This window comes from Protopterus annectens, chromosome 16.part0 (assembly GCF_019279795.1).
Source record: "Protopterus annectens isolate FY-2018-M chromosome 16.part0, PAN1.0, whole genome shotgun sequence".
Taxonomy (NCBI): Eukaryota; Metazoa; Chordata; order Ceratodontiformes; family Protopteridae; genus Protopterus; species Protopterus annectens.
In genome coordinates, this window is record NC_056750.1 from 64,170,655 (window position 1) to 64,186,963 (window position 16,309).

The 16,309-nt window shown below is 41.6% G+C and overlaps 1 protein-coding gene across 1 annotated transcript in view; it reads left to right on the top strand.

Annotated features, from left to right (window-relative positions):
- Positions 1-8,327: 8,327 nt before the first annotated feature.
- LOC122790405 (putative P2Y purinoceptor 10) overlaps positions 8,328-16,309 on the top strand; it is a 253,663-nt gene continuing 245,681 nt past the window's right edge. The window contains exon 1 of the mRNA XM_044057923.1: positions 8,328-9,081. The gene's annotated coding sequence lies outside the window, so the exon portion shown is untranslated. The remainder of the gene's footprint in view (positions 9,082-16,309) is intronic.

Genomic DNA, 16,309 nt, shown 5'->3' on the forward strand with positions numbered 1-16,309 from the left:
AGGTAGGTAGTATGCACCATGGGGCATTGTATCAAATGCCTTGACCAGGTCTAGGTAGGTAGTATGCACCATGGGGCATTGTATCAAATGCCTTGACCAGATCTAGGTAGGTAGTATGCACCATGGGGCATTGTATCAAATGCCTTGACCAGATCTAGGTAGGTAGTATGCACCATGGGGCATTGTATCAAATGCCTTGACCAGATCTAGGTAGGTAGTATGCACCATGGGGCATTGTATCAAATGCCTTGACCAGATCTAGGTAGGTAGTATGCACCATGGGGCATTGTATCAAATGCCTTGACCAGATCTAGGTAGGTAGTATGCACCATGGGGCATTGTATCAAATGCCTTCACCAGATCTAGGTAGGTAGTATGCACCATGGGGCATTGTATCAAATGCCTTGACCAGATCTAGGTAGGTAGTATGCACCATGGGGCATTGTATCAAATGCCTTGACCAGATCTAGGTAGGTAGTATGCACCATGGGGCATTGTATCAAATGCCTTCACCAGATCTAGTTAGGTAGTATGCACCATGGGTCATTGTATCAAATGCCTTGACCAGATCTAGGTAGGTTGTATGCACCATGGGGCATTGTATCAAATGCCTTGACCAGATCTAGGTAGGTAGTATGCACCATTGGGCATTGTATCAAATGCCTTGACCAGATCTAGGTAGGTAGTATGCACCATTGGGCATTGTATCAAATGCCTTGACCAGATCTAGGTAGGTAGTATGCACCATGGGGCATTGTATCAAATGCCTTGACCAGATCTAGGTAGGTAGTATGCACCATGGGGCATTGTATCAAATGCCTTGACCAGATCTAGGTAGGTAGTATGCACCATGGGGCATTGTATCAAATGCCTTGACCAGATCTAGGTAGGTAGTATGCACCATGGGGCATTGTATCAAATGCCTTGACCAGATCTAGGTAGGTAGTATGCACCATGGGGCATTGTATCAAATGCCTTGACCAGATCTAGGTAGGTAGTATGCACCATGGGGCATTGTATCAAATGCCTTGACCAGATCTAGGTAGGTAGTATGCACCATGGGGCATTGTATCAAATGCCTTGACCAGATCTAGGTAGGTAGTATGCACCATGGGGCATTGTATCAAATGCCTTGACCAGATCTAGGTAGGTAGTATGCACCATGGGGCATTGTATCAAATGCCTTGACCAGATCTAGGTAGGTAGTATGCACCATGGGGCATTGTATCAAATGCCTTGACCAGATCTAGGTAGGTAGTATGCACCATGGGGCATTGTATCAAATGCCTTGACCAGATCTAGGTAGGTAGTATGCACCATGGGGCATTGTATCAAATGCCTTGACCAGATCTAGGTAGGTAGTATGCACCATGGGGCATTGTATCAAATGCCTTGACCAGATCTAGGTAGGTAGTATGCACCATGGGGCATTGTATCAAATGCCTTGACCAGATCTAGGTAGGTAGTATGCACCATGGGGCATTGTATCAAATGCCTTGACCAGATGTAGGTAGGTAGTATGCACCATGGGGCATTGTATCAAATGCCTTGACCAGATCTAGGTAGGTAGTATGCACCATGGGGCATTGTATCAAATGCCTTGACCAGATCTAGGTAGGTAGTATGCACCATGGGGCATTGTATCAAATGCCTTGACCAGATGTAGGTAGGTAGTATGCACCATGGGGCATTGTATCAAATGCCTTGACCAGATCTAGGTAGGTAGTATGCACCATGGGGCATTGTATCAAATGCCTTGACCAGATCTAGGTAGGTAGTATGCACCATGGGGCATTGTGTCAAATGCCTTGACCAGATCTAGGTAGGTAGTATGCACCATGGGGCATTGTGTCAAATGCCTTGACCAGATCTAGGTAGGTAGTATGCACCATGGGGCATTGTGTCAAATGCCTTGACCAGATCTAGGTAGGTAGTATGCACCATGGGGCATTGTATCAAATGCCTTGACCAGATCTAGGTAGGTAGTATGCACCATGGGGCATTGTATCAAATGCCTTGACCAGATCTAGGTAGGTAGTATGCACCATGGGGCATTGTATCAAATGCCTTGACCAGATCTAGGTAGGTAGTATGCACCATGGGGCATTGTATCAAATGCCTTGACCAGATCTAGGTAGGTAGTATGCACCATGGGGCATTGTATCAAATGCCTTGACCAGATCTAGGTAGGTAGTATGCACCATGGGGCATTGTATCAAATGCCTTGACCAGATCTAGGTAGGTAGTATGCACCATGGGGCATTGTATCAAATGCCTTGACCAGATCTAGGTAGGTAGTATGCACCATGGGGCATTGTATCAAATGCCTTGACCAGATCTAGGTAGGTAGTATGCACCATGGGGCATTGTATCAAATGACTTGACCAGATCTAGGTAGGTAGTATGCACCATGGGGCATTGTATCAAATGCCTTGACCAGATCTAGGTAGGTAGTATGCACCATGGGGCATTGTATCAAATGCCTTGACCAGATCTAGGTAGGTAGTATGCACCATGGGGCATTGTATCAAATGCCTTGACCAGATCTAGGTAGGTAGTATGCACCATGGGGCATTGTATCAAATGCCTTGACCAGATCTAGGTAGGTAGTATGCACCATGGGGCATTGTATCAAATGCCTTGACCAGATCTAGGTAGGTAGTATGCACCATGGGGCATTGTATCAAATGCCTTGACCAGATCTAGGTAGGTAGTATGCACCATGGGGCATTGTATCAAATGCCTTGACCAGATCTAGGTAGGTAGTATGCACCATGGGGCATTGTATCAAATGCCTTGACCAGATGTAGGTAGGTAGTATGCACCATGGGGCATTGTATCAAATGCCTTGACCAGATCTAGGTAGGTAGTATGCACCATGGGGCATTGTATCAAATGCCTTCACCAGATCTAGGTAGGTAGTATGCACCATGGGGCATTGTATCAAATGCCTTCACCAGATCTAGGTAGGTAGTATGCACCATGGAGCATTGTATCAAATGCCTTGACCAGATCTAGGTAGGTTGTTTGTGCCATTTTCCTCCTCACCCGTTGCTTTATTGACCCTTTCAAAGAATTTTTTTCATCTTACTTTTAAGCATCCCTGTGACTAGCACTTGCTCCAATACCTGCTGGAAAGCACTAGGAAGCCTTAATCTGATACAAGAACTCAACTCTCCTTGTTAATAAGGAGAAATTAATAGGCACTAAACAGCCTATAATTGCAAAGTACCTTGCTAAGGTAAGGGAAAACAGCTCCTGTACTTTACAAAAAAAAAAGCATCAAACCAGGCATGTCCAAGGGTCAGCTTCCTGTGATTTCTCCTGTCCACCTGGTGAATCTGGGCATACTGGGCAATGCAGCAATTGCCTCATGTACACAGACAACCCTCTCCTCATACCACCCAACACTACAACCTGTGAGAGATGGACGTACATAGCCAAAATGGAAGCAAAGCTCTCTCCACCCAAGATTGTGCTAGACAGTCAAGAGGAGAAGGTTAACACCCACACTACACCTCAAGCAACACATAGCCCTTCTAAACCCACACCACCAACACCCACATATAGCAACACTAAATCCAAATATGCAGAGACCCTTAACTGTAACCTGCCCTAACAACAAGGACCTCTGAAGCTGAAACGCAAACAAACACCAATCACAACCAAAGTGTCACATAGTTCAAAACACCTGTGTGCCACCCAGCAACAGCCCCTAAGGCAAGACAATGTACCTAACACTTTAGTCATAGGTGACTCTATAGTCTGGCACACTGATGTCCCTCTCACCAGGTTGAACAAGGCAAAAATTACAGTCAGCTGCCTGTCGGGTGCCAGGATCCGCCACATAATGCATGCACTCAAGTCACTCCACAACAAGTACAAATATGACTCTGTCATTGTCCATGTTGGAGTGAATGACTTGAGACGTACCTTCCTGGACTACATGAAGAGACATGGAAGAGCTCTCAGATCATGTGGCCCAGGCAGGTATGACCCTAGCCCTGAGTTGCATCCTGCCTTCTCCCAGAATGATACCACAATATAAGGATAAAATGATTGACTTCAACAATTAGCTAAGCTTCTGGTGTCATTCAAAGGGGATCCAGTATCTGTCTGCCTGGGACGACATGATTGACAGACCACGATGCTTTGCCAGAGATGGTCTGCACCTGTCGCCTCTTGGATTCAGGTTACTGTCTAAAGCTCTTGCCACCCCTATAGTGCCTTTTTAGGCAAAGTTCAAAGAACAAAACCACCACCATAACAGGTACAAGCATGCAAAATCTGAAGGTAATGCTACTCAATGCTAGAAGTCTAAACCTAAAAATGCACTCTCTCGAGGCACTCCTAAAAATGGAGAACATCAATATCTGTGCAGTAACTGAGACCTGGTTCAAGGCTCCAGAGAGCACCCCTGCAATACTAGGCTACAACTCTTACCACACTTTTCGGCCACCAAAACAGGACTGAAACACTAAAGGTGGAGGAGTGTCAATATTCACCAAGGATATTCACACCACCAGGCTAGTTGCCCAACACAAAGTGTCTGAAATTCTCTAGGTGCAACTAACACTAGGTAAGACTGCAATCCAAATTGTAGCTTGCTACAGATCCCCCACCATACCCCAAGATTCTCACTACACCTTTCTAAACATACTGGAAAATATTAAGATAGAACCAAGCACCCTAATACTGGGTGATTTTAACTACCCTGCCATTAACTGGGAAAGCTACTCATGTACCAACACCTTTGCCCAACGGTTCTTGGAATTCATAAATTCCAATGCCCTGGATCAACTAATCCATAGTCCCACCAGGGGCTCCAGTATCCTAGACCTGGTCATTACCAACATGGGAAATCGATGCTCCACACCTATGGTCATCCCCTCGTTAGTCACGTCTGACCATAAGCTAATCACCCTTAACATCCACATCCCACCCCCACCCCCCAGTAAGGAAATCTCCATAAAAAACTTCTCTAAAGCCAACTTCATGCTACTCAAGTCAGAAGTGACAAACTTCATGACACCCATGCAGACAGGAGCTGAAAATTCAACTGCTGAATCCTACACTAAGGCACTGTACGAGCACATCCACTCATGCATAAATTGTGCCATCCCAAATAGAACCAAGATGCTCTCATCCAAAAAAAAGAAGCCAATCTGGTGGTCCCCTGCCATAAACAAACTTTACAACAAAAGGAAGAAACTGTTGCAGAAAAGAGGAAAATCCCAGGATGCAAAAACTTCCTTACCAGCCTCAGTAAGAAACTGAGATCCCTCATAAAATCCTCCAAAGCTAGTTATGAAAATAAAATTGCCAAAGATTCCAAAGACAACAACAAGACATTCTATAACTATGTCAAGAATCTAAATGGCAATGCTCAGATCTGCTCTGAGCTAAAACAGAATGGCATTAAATATACTGATCCCAAGGATATTGCCAATATCCTGGCAGATCGATTCAGTGCCAACTTCACCCTCTCTCACCCCCTAAATGGCCCATCTCAATACCGGAAGATTGCCAAATTCCGGTAATAACGGCCACACAGGTAAAAAACACACTCCAAAGCTAAGATTACAGCATCCATGGGACCAGATGACATCCCAGGCTGTGTACTACATGAACTACAATATGAACTGGCACCTCACCTAAGTGTCATGTTTAATCATAGCCTCACCTCAGGTTTCGTGCCCACTGAGTGGCGCGCAGCTACAGTAATCCCACTCCACAAGGAGGGATCCACCTTAGATCCTGGAAACTACCGTGCCATCAGTCTGACAAGCCTTATCTGCAAGGCCATGGAGCATATTATCATGGAACTTATAAACAAAGACATTGGCAACCTTCAAACACTGGACCCCACCCAGTTTGGGTTCGTGAAGGGCCGATCTTTTCTCCTGAACTTGATTGACTTCTTCAAATCAGTCTCCAGAGCCATGGACAAGGGTAAGGTGGTCCACACAGCCTATCTAGAACTTGCCAAGGCCTTTGACACCATCCCCCACTCTGGAATCATAGATAAACTTACTAAGCTGGGCATTAATCCCTACGTCACCCAATGGGTTGCTAACTGGCTTACTGATAGAACCCACACTGTAAAAGTAGCCGACTCCAAATCCAGCTCCAGACAAGTGATAAGTGGAGTACCTCAGGGTTCAGTCCTGGGACCGCTCTTGTTTGGCATCTACTTCTCTGAAGTACAGGCCAACACTAAGGGACTCTGGATAACAAAGTTTGCAGATGACTGCAAACTGGGAGCCATTATTGAATCCCCAAATGATGTGGATACTCTACAAAAGGGCCTTACAGAAACAGATGCTTGGTGCCAGAGCCATGGGCTCAAGCTCAATGCCAAGAAATGTATAGTTATCCCTTTGGGAAAAAACATGTATCCGTGAATTACCATATAGGTGGCAGTACACTAAACACCGAAAGTCTGATAAGAGACTTAGGGACACAGGTGGACAGTGGTCTCACCTTGGATAACCACATCACCACAACAGTCAGGAAATCCTTCTATGTGGCACACCTCATCACTAAGGGCTTTTCATCCAGAAAAAAGGAGGTCATTGTCCCATTGTACTCATCCCTCATTAGACCCATTATAGAATACAATGCCCGTTTGGTATGTACCTCTCAAGACATCTGCAACAACTGGAAAGGCCACAGAAATACCTCACTAAAAGAATCACAGGCCTAAAGCAGATGCCCTACGCTGACCGCCTTAAAAAACTCCAGCTATACTCTGTCGCATATCGTCTACTCTGAGGCAATCTTTGCTTAACATACAAGGCCATGTCAAACCCAGAGCTGTTGGACATGCTACACTTAAAGAAATCCCAATCCCTCAGAGCCAGATGCTCCAGGGATCTAAACCTTGTCATCACAATAAACAAAACATGCTGGAGGGATAGGTTCCTGACCCATAGACTCCCCAGACTCTGGAATAGATTGCCCATACATGTCAAGCAGAGTGTCTCTTTGGTCCTCTTCAAAGGGAACCTTGACGATTGGATGGGAGAAAGGAAATTTACCCCGGGAATCACGTCAGTCGCCCTGCTAGACAGGGGTCCAGGGAAGTAAATAGTGTGGGAAGAAATAGCCAGGGAATTGTTATGGCTAGGCTTGTATAGGCCCTAGGCTGATAGCCTAGTACCAACCTATGAACCTATGAACCTATAAGTCCACCAGATTCAGTAAGCATGACCTTCCTTGGACAAAGCCAAACTGGGATGGAGCCAGTGTCTGAAGGTCTCCTTTTTTCTTGCTGATAATTTCCCTGATAATACTTTCTATAGCTTTGCAAATAAGAGTAGTCAGACCAATAAGTCTGTAGTTTCCAGGATCTGTTGAAAGTCCATCTTTATGAAGGAGAATTACCATCACAGTTCTCCAGTGACATGGCACAAAGCCTGTTTTAAGACTATAGTTAAATAATGACTCTGGGGTCCTAAATAAGTCATATTTTAGACTGTTCTGGAGGCATCCTGGGATGTTATTGGGGCCCATTGAGACTATGTTCTTGATTTCAGTGAGCACAGCCTGCAGATGCTTTCAAGTTACAGTTAAAACATTGCGTTTATTCATGGTGTAAACCTGGGACCTCAAGAGTCATACCCCTAAACAAACAAGCCTCTGATTTCACTCTACCCTATTTGTCAGAAGTGTTAAGGTGTTTACTCTATGTGGAAAGAATACAGTACTAGTACTAAAGGGAAAGCCTCCCTAAAAAATCTTCATGTATTTGTGTGTGTGTGTGTGTGTGTGTGTGTGTGTGTGTGTGTGTGTGTGTGTGTGTGTGTGTGTGTGTGTGTGTGTGTGTGTGTGTGTGTGTGTGTGTGTGCGTGTGCATCCATCAGTGTGTGTGCTTATGTACGTGCATTGTGAATGCACTCAAGTATATTTGTGTTTCTATTTCTTGCTATCTGTATGGTGGTATGCAAGTTGTTATGAGGTTTGATTCAACAAAATCTTCCACTTTGCATGCTCTACCACACTTTTGTTTTAGCTCTTCAGCAGATCATAGTCAAGAAAACACCAAAAGAAGGAAGTAATAATAGAGATATTTTAATTAACATTTAAACAGATGATTTTCTCTAGCCTACAAAATAGTTGTATGTGTAGTCACATCCATAAGACGTTATGGGAAATGTTTTTAAGGGAATAAAAACACCCTCAGCTTCTGCTTTTGAAGTATCCTGTTAGCTGGAAAACTTTTTTATTTGAACCCTCAGCCCTGTTGTGCATAGTTGTGCTGCCTCAAGCCTCTTTATATCAGTACAAAGACTGCTTCACTGTGGTTTGTAATTAACCAAGTCTGAGCAATGACGGTTTTGAAACGATAATGTGGCAATGATAACACTAGTGCCTTTCAGCACTTTTTCGTTAACTTTTTAGATTTTACCATTTCACATATCTTTTGAAGGCAGAAATCTAGATAGTCACATTTCAAAGAACTCCAAACCACTTCTGTTTTTTTTTACATTGGAACTATTCCATATATTTGCATAAAAAAATCCAAAGCTCATCTGCACTGTTGTATGAATGCTTGTACATCTGAAAGGCTGAAAAGGTATGTTTTTACAAACAGAAACTCAGCGTTGTTGTTTTAACAGGAAGGCATGAATGAGCTGCAGCTTCACCTTGTTCATAAGTGGCTCGTTGCTCTCTAGATTCGCTTTGCACAGAAATTAAACTGCACCACATGTATAGTTCTTGTTAAGACTGCCTCTAAGTTGGCATAAGGTAATACTATGTCAGAAGGTATTTGCTGAGACTCCAGACAGAGAAGAAATGGAATTTCTTGATCCCTTTCCCACAGCTTTATCAATCCTTCCGTTCAACGTCTGTTTCGCAAACTTCATTTACACAGGATGTTGCATGTGAATCTTACCAAAAGCAGAACTTTGGCTTTATTTACAGTGCTGTTTTTCCATGGTTTCTTTCCTGTTACAGAACAGTAACAAACTAGTAACGGTTTCATGAAATGTGAACTTAGTGGCGCAGCTCTTATAACACCTTTTCTTCTCCATCATTTTATCAAAGTCATTGGTCTGACTCAACAGAGCAACAAAGGTAAGAAGGTTTTATTTATTTAACAAACTCATTGCATGAAGTATGAAACTATACAAAGGGAAAAAAGCCACATTTGATAAAAAGAACAGATATGGTTTTAATATAAAATAGTTTTACCTCAACAGCTTCAGTACTATTCTTGGATATCACAACCCAGGAGAGGAATCAGAGGTCAGATTCTGCTCCATATACAAATGTTTAAATTAATTCTTTCTAGTATGTCCTTTATTTAATTATTTTTTTCTCTTTATGTACAGGTCACTGTCATGTTTACATATTACAGTTTTATTTCAACAATGACACCAAGCACACATGGGTAGTAGTAATAAAAGACCATGGAGATTAAAGTAATAAATGTCAAGACTTTGTATCCCGTTGCGCTGGATTTGATCCCTACCACTTCTAACTGTATACTGTCAATTTCAAAGAAAAAACACTAAAATAAAGCTCCTAGATCACTGCAAGAAAGTAGTCATGCTTAATTAATTTATTTATTTATTTTATATTTGATGACTGGGGAAATTTGGCTGGGCACAAAGGCCACTTTTCAGCAGAGGCCTGGGGAGAAAAGCTCCAGTAATTGAGTGTTATCTACATATGACTGAATACAAATTTGCAATTTATTGGCAATACAGCAGTACTCAGTTATTCTAGGCAATAGGCCAAGTAAATAATACAGTGGGACAGGTTCAGTGTAAGCCAAAGCAACGCAACATTTTACCAAAGCTATTACAAATTGTAAAAACATTTTTTTTCTGAAATGAAAACATTTTCTATATTTTCAATTGTAATATTTCAGATTTTGTTTTATCCTGAAGTTTAATCTCTAAACTGCCAATCAGACCAAAGTCAACACATATAGCTTGCAGACAGCTGAGAAGGAAGCATGAACATTAAGATAAAACATGCTATAACACAATTGATAGCAGAAATAAAATTGTATCATACGTTTCCCTAAAAATGCACTTCCTTTATTAAACTGCAGAATGAATGAGTTAATTCTGGCAAAATATCACTCAGCCTTCATTGATTAGAAAGTGGATCACAGACAGTTTGTCAAATGTCAGGTCACTGTAAGCCTTGCCAAATGAAACAAACTATTTGAGAAAATTTCTGAGAAATGCTTTTTCTTGAGGCGTTCTGTTATAGAAGTCTTGTAGTCCCCTGTACCTATTATAGTCAACTCTAAGGTTACAGCCCTGACTGCAATGACCTCATTGAAGGAATTTGTATTCCTTGAGACCCTTACTGAACATTTAACCATTACAAAACTGTATAACTTCTAGCTGTGACCTATGAAGGCCTCTCCCCAAACGTAGGAATACATATTCAGACCATGAATTCAAATAAAAAAAACTTTTCTTTTACATGAATAAAACAGCACAGAGAATAATAGCTAACATAATGAGTTTTATCAGGAAAATATATTTCAAGAGGTGTGTCTGAATAAGCATGAACTCTAGTGGTTATAATTAATTGTATAACTATCTTGAGAAGTATAATTAATTTCTTAGCAAAAATGACGATAAACATCTTTCATAGTGCATGATATTTTGAATTTATCATTTTTATTATAATTTATTAAGTGCTTAGTTCCATTTTTACTTGCTTCTTTCCATTGGTTCTGCGTCACTGTCAGATTGTGTGAAGTGCTTGGTTGTTTTTCTGGTCAAGGTACATTCAGTTTTTGCTGTAGCTGGTTCATCAACCTGCATTCATTTGTTTGCAGTTAGGTAGCTTTTCGTTTTTATTTATTCGTTTATTCGTTCATGTATTTGTGCAAGTTTTCATTTTTATTTCATGGCAGTGGTACCTAACGTTACCAGTGTTAATTTACACACCTGGTTATTCTTTAATTGGATGTACCTTTACACTTACCTGTCCTCTCTCTTCCCCCACTGTCTGCATCCTTACTTTTATACTGTTCTTCATCTTCAACCCCTCTTCATTGCATACACTTCATTCACCTTAACCTTGGCTCATACTTTTTATGTGATTATTGTTCTCAGAATTTGGAGTACAAAATAGAACAATTTCAAACATGAGTAATTCAGCAGTTACTTGAAATAATAAAACTGGCTATAGACATCACGCCTGCTTTAGGATAAGGCCAGAGCTTGAAACAGCAGCTGAAATAATGGAACATATATGGATTTGTTTCAGTATACAAAATGAGTACTACAACACATCTATCAAGTTCAGGATCTTGTATGCACCATTCTATTACCTAGATAATAAATTCATAGTCTGTAATGGCACATCTAACACTTATCCACCAGAGAAAAGCAGCATCCCCATCCAGTTTTCTTCACCTTACCCATGTGTACCTATGCTATCTTCTTCTTCTGCTGTGTACTCGGTATAATTCTCTTTCTCATCCTCCATCCCAATTACCTTGTTGCCGTGTGGCCGTACCCCTCTGCTATCAAATTTCTACAGTGCATGTTCTTCCCTAATACTAGCACCAGCCTTCCTCATCTCCATGAACTTCATGTAACATTCTCAAAGGTTTTCTTTGCTTTTCTAGAAGTCCACTGATCTTTTTTCCCCTGAATCCTATGCTAACCCAAACCCACAGATGATAGATCTTGCACTTCCTCCCATTTATAGATCCTCGCAATCAGTCTGTTAACTTCTCTGACATAAAAATCTGGCCCTGTCATTGTTTTCTTACCTTACCTGTCCCCAGCAGCCACACCCTCCACTCTTGTTGAGGTGCCTCCTTGTCACCTCCCCCCAAAGCAGATTAGACCCATCTCCCATAATCTTCTGACCACAGCAACATCTTGAGACATGCATAGGCTTCCTGCTTTCAACTCATTGGACATTAAACATTCATTTCTGTATTGAAACTTTCCAATATTTATTTATTTATTTACTTACTTTTACCCAAGGGCCCAGAGTACTGTTTTCAAGCTCATTTCAGAAAAAAAAAAACAGAATACAAAATTAAAGTACACAATAAAACTCAACATCTCTCAATGACTGTATAGAATTGTTAGGAAAGCTAAAAAGATGAGTAGTGCATATCACACAATTTGTGTTAGTAGCAATTATATACTGAGTAGTGACATGAATACAAAATATGTTTTAAAGAATATATAAATGCTGAAATGAAGAAGAGACACAAGGGTGTAGTCTGAAAGTGGCAGAGACATAAGGAGAGGAAAGGGGAAAGATATGGGGAGGAGGAGATAGTACAGAACATAGGAAGAGAGATAGCAGAGAAAAAGGTGGTATCAGAACCCAGGGAGGATTTGAAAAGTACTGGTACTGTATGGGGTTAGTGTGCTTAGTGGAGATCTTCTAAAAGTGATAACATGGGTGTGAAAAGCAACTCCAGGTGGCTTTGGAGAAGAGAAATTTCTTAAGTTGTTACCTGAATTTTATATAGGAGGTAACATCTCTGAGGTTTGCTGGGAATCACTCTCATATTTTTGGAGCCATTAAAAAAAACTATGGTCAGTGGATTGGAGTCTTGCCCAGGGGGAGGTGAGAAATGATTTCAGCTACCCCGGGGATCATGTACAGCCTGTACACCAAATGACTTATACATCATTATTTTTAATAGTGGTTGTGGTTATTATTATTATGGTGTTATGATACATCATTATTTTTAATAGTGGCTGTGGTTATTATTATGGCGTTATTTTTTATTAGAAATGCAGTGTAATCATGTTCATAAAAAAAAATTTGGCTGCTGCTGATGACTCCAGGGCTGCCAGAGCATGGCTCCACCACCATCCTGCACATGCTCAGAGAGTCTGTGGCATGCCTGCATTTGTGCAAGAAAATGCAGGGTCAATCATATTGCTGTCGGTAGTGTTCTTTCATAGCCCTAAGTCTCTTCCCTTAAATATAGATGTCATTATCAAGCTGGGAGACCATAAGGAGAGTCTCAAGCATATGGCCTGCTACATGCCCAATAGGGTAGGCATGTCTTATTCTGTCCTTCTACCTCCCCAGCCATGCAGCTACTGTCTGAGCTCCAGCCTCCACAGCACATTTATTCCCCAAGAGCAGTCACCAGAGCTCCACTAGAGAGCCACAGGCACATTTATTCCCCAAGGATAGTCACGCTGTCCATCCAGTCTAACCAGCACCATCAGACGCCTCAACTACTTATCATATGCTGGTCACCTAGGTCTTAGTCAGTACTTTATCCCCTACAAGGGCTAGCTAATTTTCATAATAAAGCATTAAAATGTAAAAACTATGCAAGAATGTAGCTATTGTGACTAACATAGACAGTGTTAAGATGGGCAGGTTTGATACCCTTCCACAACATAAGGGGCAGAGACTGTTAATATTGGCAGGTTTGACACCCTGCCATAACATAAGGGGCAGAGACTGTTAATATTGACAGATTTGATACCCTGCCATAACATAAGGGGCAGAGACTGTTAATATTGGCAGGTTTGATACCCTGCCATAACATAAGGGGCAAAGACTGTTAATATTGGAAGGCTTGATACCCTGCCATAACATAAGGGGCAGAGACTGTTAATATTGGAAGGTTTGATACCCTGCCATAACATAAGGGGCAGAGACTGTTAATATTGGAAGGTTTGATACCCTGCCATAACAAAAGGGGCAGAGACTGTTAATATTGGAAGGTTTTATACCCTGCCATAACATAAGGGGCAGAGACTGTTAATATTGGAAGGTTTGAAACATAAGGGGCAGGGACTGTTAATATTGGCAGGTTTGATACCCTGCCGTAACATAAGGGGCAGAGACTGTTAATATTGGAAGGTTTGATACCCTGCCATAACATAAGGGGCAGAGACTGTTAATATTGGCAGGTTTGACACCCTGCCATAACATAAGAGGCAGAGACTGTTAATATTGTCAGGTTTGATACCCTGCCATATCATAAGGGGCAGAGACTGTTAATATTGGCAGGTTTGATACCCTGCCATAACATAAGGGGCAGAGACTGTTAATATTGGCAGGTTAGATACCCTGCCATAACATAAGGGGCAGAGACTGTTAATATTGGCAGGTTTGATACCCTGCCATAACATAAGGGGCAGAGACTGTTAATATTGGCAGGTTTGATACCCTGCCATAACATAAGGGGCAGAGACTGTTAATATTGGAAGATTTGATACCCTGCCATAACATAAGGGGCAGAGACTGTCAATATTGGAAGGTTTGATACCCTGCCATAATATAAGGGGCAGAGACTGTTAATATTGGCAGGTTTGATACCCTGCCATAACATAAGGGGCAGAGACTGTTAATATTGGAAGGTTTGATACCCTGCCATAACATAAGGGGCAGAGACTGTTAATATTGGAAGGTTTAATACCCTGCCATAACATAAGGGGCAGAGACTGTTAATATTGGCAGGTTTGATACCCTGCCATAACATAACGGGCAGAGAATGTTAATATTGGAAGGTTTGATACCCTGCCATAACATAAGGGGCAGAGACTGTTAATATTGGAAGGTTTGATACCCTGCCATAACAAAAGGGGCAGAGACTGTTAATATTGGAAGGTTTGATACCCTGCCATAACATAAGGGGCAGAGACTGTTAATATTGGCAGGTTTGATACCCTGCCGTAACATAAGGGGCAGAGACTGTTAATATTGTCAGGTTTGATACCCTGCCATAACATAAGGGGCAGAGACTGTTAATATTGTCAGGTTTGATACCCTGCCATAACATAAGGGGCAGAGACTGTTAATATTGGCAGGCTTGATACCCTGCCATAACATAAGGGGCAGAGACTGTTAATATTGGCAGGTTTGATACCCTGCCATAACATGAGCAGAGACTGTTAATATTGGCAGGTTTGACACCCTGCCATAACATAAGGGGCAGAGACTGTTAATATTGGAAGGTTTGATACCCTGCCATAACATAAGGGGCAGAGACTGTTAATATTGGAAGGTTTGATACCCTGCCATAACATAAGGGGCAGAGACTGTTAATATTGGCAGGTTTGATACCTTGCCATAACATAAGGGGCAGAGACTGTTAATATTGGAAGGTTTGATACCCTGCCATAACATAAGGGGCAGAGACTGTTAATATTGGAAGGTTTGATACCCTGCCATAACATAAGGGGCAGAGACTGTTAATATTGGCAGGTTTGATACCCTGCCATAACATAAGGGGCAGAGACTGTTAATATTGGCAGGTTTGATACCCTGCCGTAACATAAGGGGCAGAGACTGTTAATATTGGCAGGTTTGATACCCTGCCATAACATAAGGGGCATAGACTGTTAATATTGGCAGGTTTGACACCCTGCCATAACATAAGGGGCAGAGACTGTTAATATTGTCAGGTTTGATACCCTGCCATAACATAAGGGGCAGAGACTGTTAATATTGGCAGGTTTGATACCCTGCCATAACATAAGGGGCCGAGACTGTTAATATTGGCAGGTTTGATACCCTGCCATAACATAAGGGGCAGAGACTGTTAATATTGGCAGGTTTGATACCCTGCCATAACATAAGGGCAGAGACTGTTAATATTGGAAGGTTTGATACCCTGCCATAACATAAGGGGCAGAGACTGTTAATATTGGCAGGTTTGATACCCTGTCATAACATCATAAGGGGTTAACTGGGCCAGAAAGTGCAGGGTACTGTTGAACTGGGATTATATTTCAGTGTTACCAGTCAAAAGTAGACACTGAAGTGAAAATGGGAGATGCTACTTAGTACAGAAAGAGAAATAACATTCTCATGGAGATAAGTTTGTTTGAGACCTGGGACGTCTTCATAAAGCTAAATTCAAAAGAATGACAACTGCAACTTGAAACTCAGAAAAGAAGTTATTTAGAGACACAAGCTATCTAATAAATGTCTGCATTCCTAAGCATAAGGATAAATAACACATTCACACAAGGACATTTTTATTTTATTTTATGTTATTTTATTTATCCTTTTGTAGATTATGTAAGTGCCATTAGTCTAGAGCCCTCTTTTCAGAGGAGACCCTTATTTTGTAATTGGGGGATTCACAGAGATAAATATTATGATATCAAAATTATTAGCATTAAGCAGAATCTGGGCAATAGGAGCAGCTGAACATTATTAAAATTAACAACGATCATAATAGATTGCTGCACATACATTTGACTGCTCTGGTATATAACATTTACACCATTAACTGAATATACATGTACCGGCAGTTGCTAGCAAGTAATTTACCTTAACATGCAGAATGATGAATCAAAAATAAATGAAGCAGGGACAATACAGT